The following is an 18,412-nucleotide window of genomic DNA, read 5'->3' on the forward strand; positions in this document are numbered from 1 at the left end:
TCCAGGGGTCTGAAGTGTGAGGAACACAGTATTGATAGGGCAGTCAGAGAGTAGCACATATTCATAGTGGCTTGATCAGCCACCATGTTTGAAGAGGGTAAGGTTACCTTTGTCTGACCAAAATACAAGGGCAAAAGATTTGGTTTCTCTTAGGCTATATTCTCTAGAGAAGGACAACCAGTGAAGTTTATATATGTATATATAGAGAAAGGTTTTTTATCAAGACTATGGTTCATACAGTTGTAGAGGCAGGTAAGTTCTGAGTTTAAGGTTAGGTTGGAGTCTTCTTGACTCAAGTTTCAGCAGACGCTGATGAACCAAAGGTCATTGGGTCAGATGACAGGCTTTTGGATACAGAGGCAACTGAATCCAAGGTAGGTAGGCTACTGATGGCCTCCAGGATTGGCAGGTAACATAGCAGACCATTGGCTCATATCCAAAGAACAGGAGGTTGGAAGACCAGCTAGATGCAGGATCCAGCCCTAGCTGAAAGCAAGCAAACTTTCCCACAGCATCTACTTATTTGGAAATAGGCCACACCTCTGAGGAAATTTCTTTTCAATCGATTGGTGTGATCTGAGTAAGGCTGTTGTATCCCACCCTAATATTCCTACCACTGCTTAACTGCTCGTAGCAGATCGCATTATGGAGATGATTACACTGTGTTAGATCCCATCATCGGGCATGGAAAGGTCTTAACTGCCAAACCACTGAGAATCCTGGACCAACCAAGTTGACACAAAACCTTAACTGTCACTAATTGCCATGTCATATGTATGCTGCTCCTCTTTTGCGAATGGGAGATGAAGCTTCTCACAAGACTTCAACCCATTATGTTTCCTGTTTCAGTTATCTTACTGGTTTACCATGCCTTTATAAATTTGGGCTGAACTGGACAGAACCAATTTGAAGCTCTGAAAAATTCTTAAAGACACAGTTCAGAGCAGATATCATTTATAACTCAGGGACTGATGGTAGTTCATTTGAACCCCACCTTGGGGAGTTATTCTTATTGTCTCCATTCTCCGGTTGTGCAGACAGGCATGGAGCTGGTCAACAAGTTCTCAGAACCAGAGCTCAGCAGAAGGAGAGACATAAGCCACCTGTTTCTGAACCCTGACTCTTAGGCTTACCATAGACAGCCGTTGAGAGACACTGGGATCTGGCATGATCTAGGATACTTGTTGCTACAGTCAAGACTTTGATTATGAAGACCAGAAACCTCAACCAGAAGAAGGTAAAGGAGCTAGAGGACAGGAAGAGAAGCCTTATACAGAAATGTATAGGCCGGAACAGTCTTTCTCCCTCAGCCCATTTGGGATTGTGGATCTCTGTCTCCTGCCATGCTAGTTGGCATATAGTCATGACTGCCTGGGTATCCACTGGAGCCCTGATACTTGACCCCAGTGTCTTTTTACTGCTGCAGGCTATCTCTGAGACCAAGAAGGAATAGCTAATTGACTCAACTCATCCTCCAATTTATGTATAAGCAGTAGTCCCTGCCTGGGTTTGGAATGAGATCTCCTCCTAGCTGTGTCTTTAAGAATTGGCCAGGACTTTGAGACAGGTCTGCGTGCTGCAGTCCAAATTTCTGAAGAACCAGAAAGATAGGCAGGAAAAAAAGTAGGAAAAACTACTGATTGAAGCCTAGCTAGAGACTTACCGAAAAAGGGCAACACGACTATTGAAGAGCAATGGGATCTTTTGCCCTGGGATTGGGGCACAGTCTGAAGCAGTGCTGCACTGCTCAGAGATGGTAGCATCCCACTCAAAGATGGCAGCTGACATTGAATGCCACTTAGACTACATATTGCTCTCCTACAGTCCTGTAATCCAATCTCACACATCAACGTTTGAAAGATCTCACCATGCCTCTTCCAAGTTTCCCATCCTAGGACTTGCAACCATATTTTTTCTAGTCCTGGGTCCCCCAATAGAGCTGCCAAAAGGAAAAATCCAGTTCTGTTCTCATTTCACTTTGTTGGCCAAGACAGAATCATTTTAATGGGTGTGATAGTCTGGGTACTTTAGAGAAACAAATCCACAGAAACTCATGTGTAAGAGAGAATTTTAAATAAAGGGTAAGCGCACATCAAGGAAACATCCCAACCCAGGGCTGCCCAAGCCCACAAGTCCAACATTAGCCCATATGTCCGACACCAATCCACAAAGTCCTCCTCCATCTCATAAAACACACACAATGACGCCGACTGCAGTAGGGAAGCCAAGTCAGTGAATGTGTAAGCATCTCAGCGCTGGCAGGGGTCTCCACATGGCTGCTCCAGCACCCAGGGCTGCATCGGGGTAGCTCCTTGTGCCTTCTCCTCAGGAATGTCTTGCAGGAAGTGAGCCTTGCCAGCTGAAGCAGAGAACTGGTTAAGGCAGCTGGCAACCTGGTCCAACCATCACAAAGCAAGAGACCCGAAAACTAGAAAGGCGAGGCTCACCAAGCCATTTATCCCTCCGCCCTTTAATTAACCCTACAGGTGTTTATCAGCCAGGTTGGCACAATAAACTTTAACTATATCAATGGACAAATAGGAATTGTCTGTAAGTCAAACATTGGTAACCAGGGATTGCCTGTAGTCTGTCATAGCTTAGAGGTGGGGAGGGAGAGGTTCTTAAACAGAAGTCCTTAGCCTTTTATTATTATTATTAATTCAATAATCCATTAAATATCTTAAAATGTATAAAATATATGTAGGATTACCTCAACCTCACTGACATTGACCTAATTCTGACTCATAGAGAGACCTTATAGGACTGAGTAGAACTGCCCGCTGTGGCTTTCTGATGCCCCAACTCCTTATAGGACTAGAAAACCTCATCTATCTCCCATGGAGCAACTGTAGTTTCAAACTGCTGACCTTGCTGTTAGCAGCCCGGCGCATAACCCATTACACCAAAGAGGAAGTCAATTATATCGAAACACAGCTATCAAAGCACTGTGTTAAATAAAGCAAAATTTGTAATGTGCTTTTTAAAAATTCTGAGATACCTGCTAAGCCATGATATAAAGTCTTCGTGATTTTGACTAATGACAAAATCACAAGGACTGTAGTGCAATGAGGAGACATTGAAAATTGAGGTTGTTTTTTTCTCTTCTTCCTTATGCAGGTTCATAGAAAGACTTTGGGGCATTGCTGGGTAAGCTATGAACTGCTAACCAACGGGAGTTCAAGCCCACCAGCCACCCCTGGGGAGACAAATGAGATCATCTGCTCCATTTATGGGAGGATTTACAAAGCCTGGAAAGCCTAGGTAGAGTCCGATGAGTCATAATGGATAGGCTTGGTCTCAGTTATCCAGGTTCATAGAACTGTGAATTCTCTCTATGGCTTGGTTCCCTTTGCCCTGCTGCAGCACCTCTTGAAGCAAGGGCCTGCAACATTAGAGCGAATAGCAGGGATAGGGATGGCACAGGACGTGATGAGGGTAGTTTGCTTTGAAAATACAAACTCCCCAGTAGTCCCAGCCCAGACCTGCAGACTCCAGACCCAAATGAGCAAAAAACGAAAACCAGAACCACAGGCTCAATTTGGTTTCACTCCTGATATGAATCTTGTCACTGTTGTGTGCCCCTGAGTCGACCGTGACTCACAGCAGCCCTGGAGGACAACATAGAATTGCCCCAGAGGGTTTCTGAGGCTACAGTCACAATGGGAGCAGACAGCCGAGTCTTTTCTCCCATGGAGCTAATGATGCGTTTGAACTGCCAACAGTGGGGTTAACAGTCAAGTGTTCCACCACTGCGCCACCTGGGCTTCTCCATGTGGCTCGACGTACACAAGATGTTGAGAACCGCTGATTTAAAGAAAATGCTTTAAAACCCTTAGCATAATTCTCTTTAACCATAAAATAGGGTTGGGGTGTGAGCCAGCTCAGTCATCTAAAAGCAAAATATATTTCAAACATGAATATCACTTTTGAAATGCTTAGAAATAACCTTGTGAAGCCAAATGAGGGCAATTTTCAATGCATTCTTCCAAGATGCCATTTGGTTCACTTAGGATGAGAACTTCTGAGTATTTCGACAGTGTGGCGGCTAATTGAATCTCGCTATGCAGAAGAGCAAACATTTTCCCGAAACAATCCTGTAGCACGCCGGCCGATGGAGTGCCAAGCGGTTCTTTCGCATGTCTGATTAGAGACCAAAGCCAAGGGTGGTGCTTTGTACAAGAGGAAAGGGGGGCAACCAAGAGGCGGCTCTAGTTCTTGCACATCAGGGACACCAGAGGTGGAGAACTTCCCTTTCTGTGGGATGAAGGTCCCTCTGGCTCCTGGCAGAGCCACGCCTGCTCCCACTTCCCTCTCTGACTTGGCTTAAGCCTGTGCTTAGAGGGCAAGGTGCCCCTCCGAACTCTAGACTGAAATGCTTGTTTCATAAACCTTCCTGGACAAGTTTTGTTTTGACCAATCCTGTAGGTCTGTGCTAATTTTCACGGACAAAACGGGTGACTGAAAGATGAGGCTTTCTACTCTTATCAAGAGTTGCAGTCTTGAAAACCCACAGTGGCCATCTGCCCTGTCCTGTAGGGCGCTGTGAATCTCACTGTATTCAATCAATGGCAGTGAGCTTTGTATCAAGAATCTGGGCATAACTTGGGAAGAAAGTAGAGACATCAGCATTTCATGCTTCAGTCTCCCACTTCTAGGCCTTCATTTCTTTAGTGGGGATTTGAGGGACAAGTGCAAGGTCATCTTGTCCAACAACTTTCCCACTGAACTAAGGGATATCCTCCTCAAGCAATTAGGCCCGGGTCACTAAATCAGTGGATAGCTGCAGATGTTCTTCCAGTAATACAGTGGCCTGGGTTATGAGGGGGATCTGTCAGCTCAGAAGGTTATGGTGAATGTTTTTTTGGGGGGGATGCCAAAAGGTTAATCCTGACAGATTTTCTGAAAGGATATCAGTGATCAGGAGGGTTAATTATGAAAAAGTTTTAAGAAATTTGAAAGCTGTATTGGTGAGAAAAAGTCTGGGAATGTTACACCTATTCATTTTCCAAGGGTAGCAAGAATTGTCCTATGGGAATTTCATTGGAAACCTTACTCCCTTCACCTGATTTTGCCCCTTCAGACTTCTTTCTGTTCCCCAAACTCAAAGAACTTGGAAAAGGAACTCAATTTGAGTCCCTCAAGGGTGCCTGGATTGTCATGTTGATGTGTATAAATGAAGAGCACAGAATTCTCCTGGGATGAGTTTGAGAAATGGAAACTGGGCCTTCAGAAGCATACAGACCTACATGGAGGTGGTTTTGAGAATTAGTAGTTTCACATTTTAATAGTTGTGTTCTTTAAAGGTTTCTAGAGCTTTATAGCATAACTTTTTCTGACTTCTCATGTTTACATTGACCTTGGCAGCTATTGAGGGGCTTGGTGGAGTAGTGGTTATACGTCAGGCTGTTAGCCGCAAGGCAGGAGAAAGACTAAGCTTTCTAATTCTGTAAAGAGTTTCAATCTTAGAGACGCACATGGGCAGTTCTCCTCTGTCCTATAGGGTCACCATGCATCAGCGTCAACTCCAGTGACAGTGAGTTTTGTTTTTTGGCAGCTGTTATGGCAGAGATGAGAAATGGCAAGAGTAAAATGATAAGAGAATCACCAAGTTCTATATTAAGAAAGATTTATAAAGATCGGGTCTCATGATGGTGATTATATAAAAAAATAAGAGCTTCTATTATTTGAGAGCTTCTGGCCCTGTACCATGAGCTTTACATACGAGGTAAATTACGTATAACTTAAGTCCAGAGAGGTGGGTGTTATCCTCATTTAAAGATGAGGCGATTATGAAGCTAAACCAGATTAGATGGTTTGTCCAGGATCAACACAATTGGTATGAATCACAAGTTAAATTTGAACCTAAGTGTAGCTGTAGAGCACGTGCTCAGACAGCTATCTTCCTATCTCTTTTGGCATCTCCAGCTTCTACCTACCTGCCAGGAATCCACTCTGGGGTCTCCCCCTGCCGTTCCAGACACAGGTATTTCTTTCCCTCTCAATGTAGCTCCTCCTTTTTCAGCATAGTTCTCTTCAGTAGCGCCTCCTTTGCTCTTTGTACCAGTTCTGCCTTTGAAAGCCAACGTCGATTTGAGTGTTAGGTATATCCCCCACAGAATGGAAACGTTTTGTTGAGTTAAAAATTTGTATATAAATGGTTGTAGAACCATTCTTCATATAATGGGAAAAAGAGATAGAGGTAGAGACAGGTAGATAGATTGATAAACAATCCACATATCCATCAACTGGTAAATTGATAAAAAAGTTATGTTCATACAGTGGGCTATTATTCAGCTATAAAAAAGTAATGAACTACTGATGCAAACTACCACATGGATGAACTCTGGAAACATTATGCTAAGTGAAAGGAGCCAGACACAAAAGGCCACTTGTTGTATGATTCCATTCAAATGAGATGTCCACACACAATAAACAAATCCATAAAACCTGGAAAGATTAGTCATTGTCAGGGGCTCAGGGAAGTAAGGAGTGGGGAATGACGGTTAATGGGTGTGAGGCTTCTTCAGGGGTGATGAAAAATGTCTAGAATTCAATAGTGGTGATGATTGCACAGCCTTATGAATATATTTTAAAACCACTGAATTGTACACTTTATTTTTTAACATTTTATTGTAATTTGGGTGAAAGTGTACATTATTTATTTTTAACATTTTATTGTAATTTGGGTGAAAGTGTACAGAGCAGATTGGTTTTCTGTTGAACAATTCATACACATTTTAATTTCATTCCCGTCAGGGCAATTCCCACAATGCCACAGACTTTCCCCATTTCCTGCTGTTAACTCTTTCCATTCTTCCTTCTTCCCTCTCCTTTCTGCCTTCTGAGCTTCTAATGCTGCTCTTTTGGTCTCATGTGGTTGATCTGAAGAGTGTGTCTCCCTGTCTATTGTTTGGCTGAAAGTGGAGCAGTGGGGGTGAGTTCAGTTTTAGGCTTGAAGCGTGACGAGGGGCCGTACTCTTGGGGTTTCACATATCTCTATCAGACCAGCAATTTTTTGTGTGATTCTGTGTTTTGTTCCATATTTTATCTTATTCTACCTAGGACCTCCTGATGAGATCCCTTTTAGAGGAGTCAGCAGTAGTTGCCAGATATCATCTAGTTCTTTTAGACTCAAAGTCATGGAGGCTGGAATTGGTGTGGTCCATTGCCCTTTAGGTTAATTGTTTCCATGCATGTTAGATGTTCTTCATTCTGTTTTGTTTGGACGGGGAGAGACAAATAGCTTCGATGGTTGTTCATAAGCTTGTAAGACCCCAGTTGTTACTCACCAAAGTTAGACTGTACATCATTGTATTTATGGACAATACTCTGCCCCTTGAACTTGATATTCTCCACTCAAGGCCCGGAGCCCTCAGATCCAGCAACTCATTCCTTCAAGGTGTTTGCAAGTGTGCATGACTTTTTCCCTTGTATATTCTACTATATTCATGGATTTATTTGCAGCACAGATAAATATACATATGTCTCCCATAATGTGGACTCATCCCACAAATGGTATGCTTTAAAAGGGTAAATTTTATAGCATATGAATCATATCTCAGTTAAAAATTAGATATAAAAATAACCCCTCCTCATTCACGATTAAAAAAGAATAAACTGAATAAATCTACAGAGAGTTGAAACTGGCTGACTTGTCATGCTCCCCTCAAAAGTAAGTTATCCTTGACTTCAACTCGCTCTTAGAGTCTGATTATGAGACTTTCTCCAAACTGACATCTTTCTTTCCCAGATCCCCAAGTTGGCAATGCTATTCTTACAAGGTCTCTCCCGCAACCAAAATACTCCCCCAAGTATAGATTCATTGAGTTAGATGGAACAAAACCTTCCTCTCCTTCCCTGGTGTCTTGTGATGACCACACTATGGTCTTGGCATGATGAATTTGACGTTCCTAGCTTTGAGAGATTGCATATGATTCATCCATTTTTTTCTGAAAAACATAAAAATGCAGAACTCATTATTCCTTTGGAAAAGATAATTGAAATGTTCCAAATACTTTTAAAAATACACTGGGTGGTAGATTGCCAAAATAGGTGCAGTTCTGGACTGTATCTTGATCCATAGACACTTGTGACTTTGCAAGTTTGCATCATAGGGGTGAACTCATGTGTCCATCCTTTGAATCTGGGCTAGCTTGTAGTTTCTTTTCCAAAGAATACAGAAGACGGGACACTGTTCCAATTTTGAGGGCAAATCTTAAAAAACCATGCTTCGGCTAGTGTTGTTTTCCACCTGCCATATAGACTAACTTGAGGATGACACAGGACTTCCAGTCACCCCATGGGGCCAGCTGATGGTCAGCCAGCTCTCATAAGCAGATTTTCCAAGCTGACCACTAGTTGGGCACAGACACATGAGAGACATCCCCCCTCCCCCCAAACTGAGACGACAAAAACCAAAACTTCAACCTATAGATTTGTGAGCTAAACAAATCCTTGTTGATTTAAGCCACTCCCTTTTCAGAGGTTTCATCTTGCAACCAAACCTAATGAGTGTCCCTTCTAGCAGGAAATAGGAAGATGTAGAAGACCTTTACCCGCAATGAAACAAACACAAACATCATCCTACGTATCGCTATAAAGGTTACTCATGATGTAAGTGTAAAATTTGCATTGAGTGTCATTTGAAGGAGATTTCCAATGATATATATGTAAAGACTAATTCTCAGTCATATGAATGGCAAATATTGTCTCCATTTCTGCCTTTTTCCTTAACTTGTTTACTAGAAATTTCTTATTCGTGATCTCTTCATTACCCTGGATTTCTTTAGCTTTGTCTTTCCACGTCTGCTCTCAGATGTGTCTTGTGTCCACACGTGGGTTTTTCTGGGCATTCTCCCTTTCTTTGGACTGTGTGCTACAAGAAAACGTTGGCTGTGTTAAGACAGTGTTTCTGCAGTAAGTGATGTTTTAATCAGAGCAATTGGCTTATCTCACTCCTGATGACATCTGCTGAGTTGCTGGCCGGTCCTTAACTCTTGTCATGGGGAGTGATGGCAATGGACTCCGTGACCTGCTTTGGGAGGGATGGATGAACAGCTACCCCCAGTGCTGTGTGACATCCTCATGCCTGAGAGTTGTTGGCTTTGCATATGGACAGCTGGGCTCCATCACCAACTAGAAATGGGTTTAATAAGCATGTCCCAAAAAAATGGATCCTCTCAACAGAAAGTGACAGTATGTCTTGGGGTCTTGGGCTATCATTCTTGGCTTCGGTATCAGTCTTGAAAAGATCTTCAAAATAGAACCCTCTGCATATTGCACATGCACACAAACCAACTGTTTCTTCTGATAGAGAGCTGGGAAATGCTCCAGCAGCTCAAATAAGCCACTGCTCACTGTCTCCAAAATGATCTCATTTTACACACGCAACTGATGGACTTCTGTAAGACTCGAGATCCCCCATGGATGCTTTCTGCCAATCCTCTTCCAGATGTGACCATGGATCAACATCGGGGTGTATCTTTCCAGCCATAGATGCTATTAAAATGGAGTGCATGTTGTACCTGTTATTCTCCAGCTTGCTTCCTGCGTCACATTTTACATGCTCTTCTACACTTTTGATGAAGCAGATCTGTCCCTTGCCTTTAGGAGATATGTATAGCCCAGGAAACAAGTCAGTGATAAATGCCACATACTGTAGTGTTCTCAGTGGAGGGAAGCAGGGAATGGTATGGGCCACAACCTTGAACTAAGGAGAGAAAGGGGAAAGAGAAGACCTGGTGGAGCAACTGGTATCCCAGCTGTTCTCTGACAAGGAATGGCAGATGGTTACAGTAGGCTGAGCAATGATCTTCCAAAACATATCCAGTCCTAGTACACCAGACCCTGGAGAAGGACACCATGGTTGGCAAAGTAGAGGGGCAAAGAAAAAGAGGAAGGACCTCCACCAGATGAATTGGCACAGTGGCTTCAACAATGGGCTCAAGCATAGGAACAATTGTGAGGATGGCATAGGACTGGGCAGTGTTTGATTCTGTTGTGCACAGGGTCGCTATGGATTGGAACCAACTTGTGGCAACTAACAACAGTAACAACAAAACATATCCATGTCTGAACCCTGGAGCCTGTGAGTGTGACCTCCTATGGGAAAGAGGGTTTTACAACGTGATTCAGCTAAGGAAGATGGGGGAGATTATCCTGAGCTATCTAAGTGCATTCTCACTGTAACCCCAAGTGTCCTTATAAGGAGGTTGGATGCAGAAGACGTGACCATGGAGCAAGGTGCTACCGTGTTTACTTTGAAGACAGAGGAGGGGACCATGATCCAAGCCATGTGGAGAGCCACGAAACAAAGCAAACAAAGTCCCATCGAGTCAAAGCTGACTCATAGAGACACCCAGTGGGGTTCCCACACTGTAACTGTTTACAGGAGTAGAGAGCTCAATCTTTCTCCTGAGGAGCTACTGGTGGTTTCATTTTCTAACCATGTGGGTCACAGCCCGATGCATCACCACAACAACACCAGGACTCCTTATGCACAGCTCCAGGAAGCTAGGAAAGACAAGAACAGATTTCTTGCCTTCTCCTCTAGAGAATCCAGAAATGGCATTCATGTTGAACCTGTTGTCCTGTAGCTCATTCCCACGTCACAGTCTATGTACCGTTTCATAAGTTCCGTGACTTCTTGCAAGGTTGACTTGTCCTTTTCCAAGGGTCTTGCAGGAGGTGTACATAGCGAGAGAAACAAGGCAGGGATAAGCATCACATGTTGTAGCTGCTCAGTGGGCAGATGAGCTACCTGGCACACACCTTGAAACAAAATGTCCCAGTGGAACCATTTTGGGGTCCCGGATTCAGGAATAGTGAGGACCCAGAGCATGTCGGGTTAAATTTGTGGTAGTTCGTTACAGCAGAATCAGGACCCTCATAGTAGAACTGTGTCAGGAAGACAGGAGACTCAGTCTGTAGGCTTTCTGGACAGAGCAGGCTCCTTATGTAAGAGAGGCTGTGGCAAAGTGGAAGGAGTGATGAGAACGTGAGACGGAGGATTTAAACAGGGTCACATCACACAGGAGATGCCATGGTCCACCTGGGAGGTTGATTTTATGTTGAAGGCAACAGGGAGCCAGGGAAGACTTTGAGTAGGGTGGCAGGCCTGTTGAAGGGATCCCCCACTGGGCCCTCTTCCTCCCTCCTTGGACAAAAGACCAGGCGCAACTTGTCCAACTGCAGCTCCAGTTCCCTTGCCTTTTAATCTCCATTACACTCTCCAGTCTTCCCTACCATCCCTAAGGGAGCTGAGCTGCCCCCAGACATACTCGACTACCACATCTTCAAGGCTGCAGGCACATCTGTTCTTCTTTGACAGCCTCTCAGGTGACTGTTTGTCCAGGGGCAAGAGAGGGAGCTTACCTGAGCTGACCTGTGACCCAGAGTAGGCTGGAATGAAGAGCCAGCTGAAATTACTTTATCTAATCCAGACCAATGATGTCCCGGAGCCAGCAGAGAACAAGGAGGCAGAGAGATGAGTCCCCTTCCACAGAGCCAGAGGGGTGCCATCTATCACTGTGGCTCAGCCTACTTTAAAGGGCCAGGGTCATTAATAGAAAAAGCACTTCAGCAATCACTATTCTGGAAAGACTGCAGTTTCCCCCACAGCTAATTTCTAAATCTCTGTAGTGATTAAAGCAGAGAGTGCCACATCACTCCGCAGGGTACGAAATAAAAACAGCCTTCAGAACTAAGTAAAGGAACAAAAATCCACCTTGGTAGGAACCTGCCCTGGTGATGGGAGACTTTCTCCCATTAAGAGTGGCCATTGATGGACAGCTGTGGACGGTGGAGGAAATGAAGGCCTTTCCATGACTGACCATCCTCTCAAAAAGAAGTGAGAGCTAGAATGGGTGAGAAGAGCTGGCTGGGCTGTTAACTGGGATGAAGAAGTCAGTGAGTTTTCCATGCCCCTCACACTCCTCCTCCCTCCACATTTGCTCTGGGACATTGCGGCCCAGGTAAGGAGTCATCAAGCACAGAGAGAGTAGAAAAGCATTAGAATGGTGGGTCCACTCTCTCCACTCTGCAGAGCCACTGCCCTGGAGAGATCGTTACTGTTCTTTGCAGTGCTTTCTGCCCACACAGTGTCATCTTCCTATTTCCTCTGGTGACTGCCCGGCAGTCATCTTGCCCCAGCCAGGAGAGCGTCTACCTGGGAATAGAACCAGGATTAAAGAAAGGAGGACCAAGAAGTGGAGGTCCTGGTTCTAGCTGGTTGGTTGTTGTTAGGTGCTCTTTCAACTTATAGCAATCCTTCGTACAACAGAACAAAACACTGCCCGGTCCTGTGATTTAGGAGGGACCACCCTGGAAGGGTCTCTAAAACATAGCATTGTTTGTGAAGTGGCACCCCCTCCAACAAACCAGCTACTGACACAGCTGGATCGAGGGGCTCAGCTGAACTCCTCTAGCTATCCTCCCAATTGTTATGGATGAGCTCAATGTTGGCAGCCACTGTGTCAATCCATCTTGTCTAGGACCTTTCTCTTTTTTTTGCTGATGCTCTGCTTTTACCAAGCATGCTGCCCTTCTCCAGAGTCTGGTCTCTCCTGATAACATGTCTAAGGATGTGAGACCACGTTTCACCACCTTTGCTTGTACTTCTTCCAAGACTGATCAGTTAAGTCAAATGCATCTCTTCTTTGCCCAGTTTTCATATGCATGTGAGGCTATTAAAAGTACCTAGGTTGTGGTCAGGTACACCTTAGACCTCAAAGTGACCTCCTTGCTCTTGAACACTTAAAAGAGGTCTTGTGTAGAAGATTTGCTCCATGCAATGTGTTGTTTGATTACTTGACTGCTGCTTCCAGGAGAATTGATTGTGAATCCAAGTAAAATGAAATTCTTGACAACTTCAACCTTTTCACGGTTTATCATGCTGTTGTTATCGGTCCAGTTGTGAGGATTTCTGTTTCCTTTACACGGAGTTGTGATCCAGACCGAAGGCTGCAGGCTTTGATTTTCATCAGCAAGTGCTTCAAGCTCTCCTGACTTTCAACAGGCAAGCTTGTGTCGCTGCATATCACAGGCTGACGGCCTGCTTCTCGGGGTGTACACATTGAATAAGTGTGGTGAAAGGATACCACCCTGACACATGCCTTTCCCAGTTCTAAACCATGCACTATTCTTTCTTCACTTTGTCCATGAACTCAACGAAGTGTTCTGGAATTCCCATCCTTCTCTATGCTATTCCCTGTTTCTTGTGACCCACACAGTCAAACGCCTTTGCAGTAAAACACAGGGATTCATCTTCCTGCTATTCTCTGCTTTCAACGAAGATCCGTCTGACGCTAGCAGTTATAGCGCTTGTGCCATTTTCTCTTCTGAATCTGGCTTGGATTTCCGGCAGCTCAGAGTCCATGTACTGCCGCCACCACTTCTGAAACATTAGCACCAGCAGTTTACTTGGATGTGGCATTAAAGGCATCGGTCATTTCTAGCAGGCCAGGGGTAGTCGTATTCTTCTCCAGCACCACAATTCAAAGGCATCAGTGCTTCTTTGGTCTTCTTTATCCACTGTTCTCCTTTCACATGCACGAGCCAACTGAAAATACCAGGGGGTTCCCAGTGGAGGTTGGCGTGTGGCTATGACATCAAACAGATTACAGGGTAGCTTTCAGGATAAGACTGACTAGAAAGAAAGGTCTGATGATCTCCCTTTGGAAAATCTGTAAATGAATAATCTGTGGCTCATCAGGGTCCACTCCACAGCCCACCATAAGCACGGCACAGGTTCTTCTTCATGGTACATGGAGCCGCCATGGTCTGTTTCTCTATTGCCTGGTGTGTGTGCTCCTGGGGGCTGACTGTGAGCCCGGGCATCCTCTTGCTTCAGCATTCCCCTAGCAGCACCCACAACACCTGTCAAGCTTATGGCAACCAGTGCCTGTTTGTAAGTCACCAGAGTATAGTTCTTAACAAATACATTAGGGACATGTTCTGGATGCTGCTCCCTGAGCACACGAACATCAATAATTGATGGGTGTCTGAAGCCAGTGGGGATGTCCATTTCCATGGCAGCTCAGGCCTCTGGCTCCAGTATGCTGGTCCAGGCACTGACCCAGCTGAATGCTCAGGAGCCACGCTGGGCTCTGCCAGTGACAGGTGCTCCGTAGATACGGGGTTCCAGGAACAATGATGGAGGGCGAGTCTTCTCTTAAAGGGGATTGTTCGTCGGGGATGGGGGTGCCTCACAAGAGAGGGAGGTAACTGCACAGTAGGGGGATAACCGGGGAAGCTTCCAGGCGAAGGTGGCATTTGATCCAGGTGTGAAATATGAGGAAGAGTCAGTCAGGTGAAGAGACTGGAGAGCTGGTTCTGGAAAGAGGAAGCAGGTGTGTGACTCAGGAAAGAAGGATGAGAGGCTCGGGGTTGGGAGTTTGGGGATGAGGGATTGGAATATATATATATATATATATATATATATATATATATATATATATATTTGAGGGAAATTTTAGATTTATAGAAAAATTGCAGAGATAGTACAGAGTGTTTGCATACTCAGTTCACCCACTTTACTCTGCTACTACTAGTATCTGGCAATAGTGTGGCACACTCATGACAGCAGCGTAGATACAATGGTATTAACTGAAGCCCATATTGTATTTAGACTATCTTAATTTTTAACCCAGGAGCCCTGGTGGCACAGTAAGTTAAGCACTTGGATGTTTAATGGCAAGGTAGAAGGTTCAAACCCATTCAGTGTTGCCAAGGAAGAAAGGCAGGGTAACTGTTTCTGCAGGGTCACCTTGGTTTATTCCAGGTTATATATGTGGATCAATCAGACAGCAAGCACTATCGCATCACTCTTCTTTTCCCGTCGTGATGCTGAAGCCCAGCAATGCTGTTGTTCTGCCACCAGTCCACCCTTTTACCCCTGGATTGTGCTGTATTCCACTGAATGAATACACCACAATTTGTGTATCTGATCGCTTGCGTGCATGGATCATCTTCAGTTTGAATGACCTTCAGTTTGGGGTTATTTTGACAAAGTACAACTGCAAACCAATGGGTGTCTCTGGTGCGTCTGAACCTGATGGGCTGAGAAGCCCTCACTGAGCATGGAGGTAATAGTTCTTTTGTGTGTGGGGGGAGTCCCTTCCGTCCCATCTCTTCTGTCATTCTTGTGTAACCTGATTTCCTAGCTTGGCCTCTTTCCCACACCCTGGCCAAACACTGGGAAGAAATAGTTCAGTTTTTGTCTTCTGTAAATTGGTCTGTGGGCTGGGGAATCTCACTAGGTTTCCCCTGGTCTGAGGCTCCCAATTTCCAGCTGTGTCTTGGCCTTTAAAATCAGCCAGATGTCTTCCAGGTCCTTTGAGTTCTCTGCCTCCAAGGTCCCAAACCAGTTGGAGAATTTCCTTCATCCTTTTCTATCTCCCCCCACCTTCCTACCCCCATCTATGAAAGCAAACAAGCCACATGTCAATGCTAAAGTTTTGGGGGTGTTTTTTCTAAAACAGTGGGCAGATAGCCCCCTTTCACAGCTCATGTTCTATGGTTGAACTCCGGGAAAAATAAAACACATTTGCTTCTTTAATGTTAAAGCTGTCTGGGTGGCACTGTGGGTGAGGCATTAGGCTGTGAACTGCAAGGTCAGCAGTTCAAATCCACCAGCCGCTCTTTGGGTGTAAGATGAAGCTGTCTGTGCCTGTAAAGCATTATAATCTCCAAAACCCTATGGAGGGTCCCGCTGGGTCAGAATCGACTGGTTGGCAGTGAGGTTTTGGTTTTAATGTTAAAGAACAGAAACTGGCAACAGTGACAGAATGCACTGGCTTCTTGTCTTGTTCATCCTCTACCTCATTTTCTCCTCAAGCTTCTCAGTTCCCCACAATCCCTTGCCGCTTCTTTATAATAACCTTGTATCAGACCCGCCCACTCCTGTTAGCTGATTCCAGCTCATAGGAAAGAGTAGAGCTACTCCATAGGGTTTTGGAGACTCTACATCTTTAGAGAATCAGACAACTTCATCTTTCTTCCTCGGGGCGGCTGGCAGCCTTGAATTGTTGACCTTCCAGTTATCAGTCTAGTGCTTCACCCACTGCATCACCAGCACTCCTTAGTTACAACCCCCAACTTTTTAGATTTTATTTCTCACTATGTCAAAAATTCCAGCCGAACAACTGTCCATCCAGTGGTGACTCAGGGGCCCAGACTCCTTCTGTCCTGTGACTCAGCATCTCCGATAGGCCACTCCCACATTTACCCCTCCCCAACTCTGGCTGCCTGCTGGTGGGAGTCACTTAGGAAGGTTTTGTGGGCCTGGTTTGAATCAGCTCACATCACTTCTGCTCATATTTCATTGGCCAGAAACTTGGTCGTGTGGCCTCCCTGGTGGCATGCACGGAAGGTTCTGTGCCCAGGAGGAAAAGGGACAGGACTGGTGGACTGAGTAGCATCACAGAATCCCAGGGTGCCCCCACTATTATGTTCTTAGTGTCTGAGCACTTGTGCAATATGAGCTGAATAAGTCCTTGAGTCCTTTCTAGTCTCCTCCAGCCCCTGCCGCTAGGAAAAATTATGGAGGAGGGGAAAAAAGCAAACAGCCTCCCAACATAAGCTTCTTGAAAGCAAGGAACCTTGTCTCCTTATTTGTTCTAATTCCATCCCTGGGGTCTAGCACAGCTCCCGGCATTACAAGGTGCCGAATAGATACTAACTCAGTGGATGCCTGTAAAACGGACTCTGCAGCTGTGTGGGGGCTCACGCCTCCAGACCAGGCACACACCACCAGCAGGTGGCAGTGTGGCTTGCAGTGTGCAGGCAAGGAGAGGTGGGGTGTGGTGTGCCCAATTCCAGCTGTGCTCCAAGCGCCAAGCCTGGGGTGGGTGTGTGGGTGCCATAGACTGGAAGGTGAGTCCAATAGGGTACTGATTTGGGGACATTTGCCACATGCTAGGTCCATACAAAGAACTTGATCATCTTTGCTGGGACCCCGTGGAGCTGGATATGTCTCCTCATTATTTTGCACAGGTGGTGGTGGTGGTTGGCGGGGGTTGTGACTCACAGCATGGGGAGTTACTTCCACAGGGCAAGAAGGGGTGGGGTCAGGCTCAACTCTAGAACTGAGCTCAGGGGTGAGGGGTTGAAGTTCGATGGGAGGCGGAAATAAGCACAAGTAAGCACAAGATGAATAAGCACAAGTCACCCCATGCTTTCCTCCCTTACTGGGGCCTTCCGTCCCTGTCAGGGATGGTGAATTTAAACAGAGGCTGTGATTCTGTTAGAAGGGGCCAGTGGGGCTGGAAGGGAGACAGGCCCCCCAGGCCTAGGTAGGAGCAGCATCTTTCATGTGGTGCAGACCTGTGAAATTGTTCATTGCAGATGAAGAAATAAGCACAGGTAAGTCCACGCTTAGAGCTGTTTTCTGGGGAAGTACCCACTCAGGGGAGGCCTATCAGCAAGGTGAGCGGGAGATGGGGGACTCTGACTGGGGACCTGGCTATAGTACAGAGCAGTCTCACAGGGGCCTGGTGAAGGCAAGGGGTCTGGAGGTGACGCTCTATGAGGGCAAGGGTGGCAGTTTCACGAACACTGGGGACATGTGGAGTCAGGCAGACCTGGGTGAGCTGGGGGCAGGAAGGGTGGTGGGGAGGGAACCCTGTCCTCCCAGCTGCAGCCAGACAGTGCTTGGTCAGCTTCTACACTGGGAGAAGGCCTGTGTCACCTTACCGAATGTGAGAACTCCCTAGTCCCTCTTCCAAAAGAGAAGCAGACCCATTTTCCAGCTGACAGAGATGGCATGGGCTGGGGGCTGGGGTCCTGTGCAAGATGAAGGCTCTACTGACCCGCTGTGCAGAGACCTCCTGGCCGGAGAGAGAGAAGACTCAGCCAAGGCCCTGCAGCCGCGGCCCAAGCAGCAGCTCTGCCTGGCCAAGCCCGGGCACAGGCTCTGCTCATTATCGAAGAGCAGTGGTCTGAGTGGCGGCCTGCTGGGAGCAAGGTGGAAAAGTAGAAATAGTAACATTGATTTATCTGGGGCCCAGAGATCCACGAGCTGGAAGCGGGATGGGTAGGGGCAATTGTAAAGGCAGCTCATGCTGTGACTTCCACTGGCAGAGACACCCCTCCCACCACAGCTCAGAAAAGTGGCCAGTGCTAGAAGACTTGGGGAGCTTGGAGACCCTGGGCATGGCTAAGGGTCTGTCATAGGCTGCATGGGTACCAGGGTTTGCAGGAGCACTGCATGCTTTGCAGGGACCAAAGGACAACCCATGCATGTCTTTCCCCTATAAGCTCTGCGCCTGCTCAGCATCCGTGGGAGCCCACACAGGGCTGCTCCTGAGGGGCTGGGGGCTCTCCTGGGTGGGGCCTGACAGACTCCCCTTCCTGTGATGCCTGGGGGACATGTGTCTCCCGGACCAAGGTGTAAGGACAGCACTGGAACCCTGCA

General features: G+C 46.1%; 1 long non-coding RNA gene across 1 annotated transcript in view; it reads left to right on the top strand.

Moving 5' to 3' along the window:
* Window positions 1-18,412, top strand: part of LOC142431805 (uncharacterized) — a 319,297-nt gene that overhangs the window by 149,599 nt on the left and 151,286 nt on the right. The gene's annotated exons all lie outside the window — the stretch shown is intronic.

Source organism: Tenrec ecaudatus, chromosome 18, assembly GCF_050624435.1.
Source record: "Tenrec ecaudatus isolate mTenEca1 chromosome 18, mTenEca1.hap1, whole genome shotgun sequence".
Taxonomy (NCBI): Eukaryota; Metazoa; Chordata; class Mammalia; order Afrosoricida; family Tenrecidae; genus Tenrec; species Tenrec ecaudatus.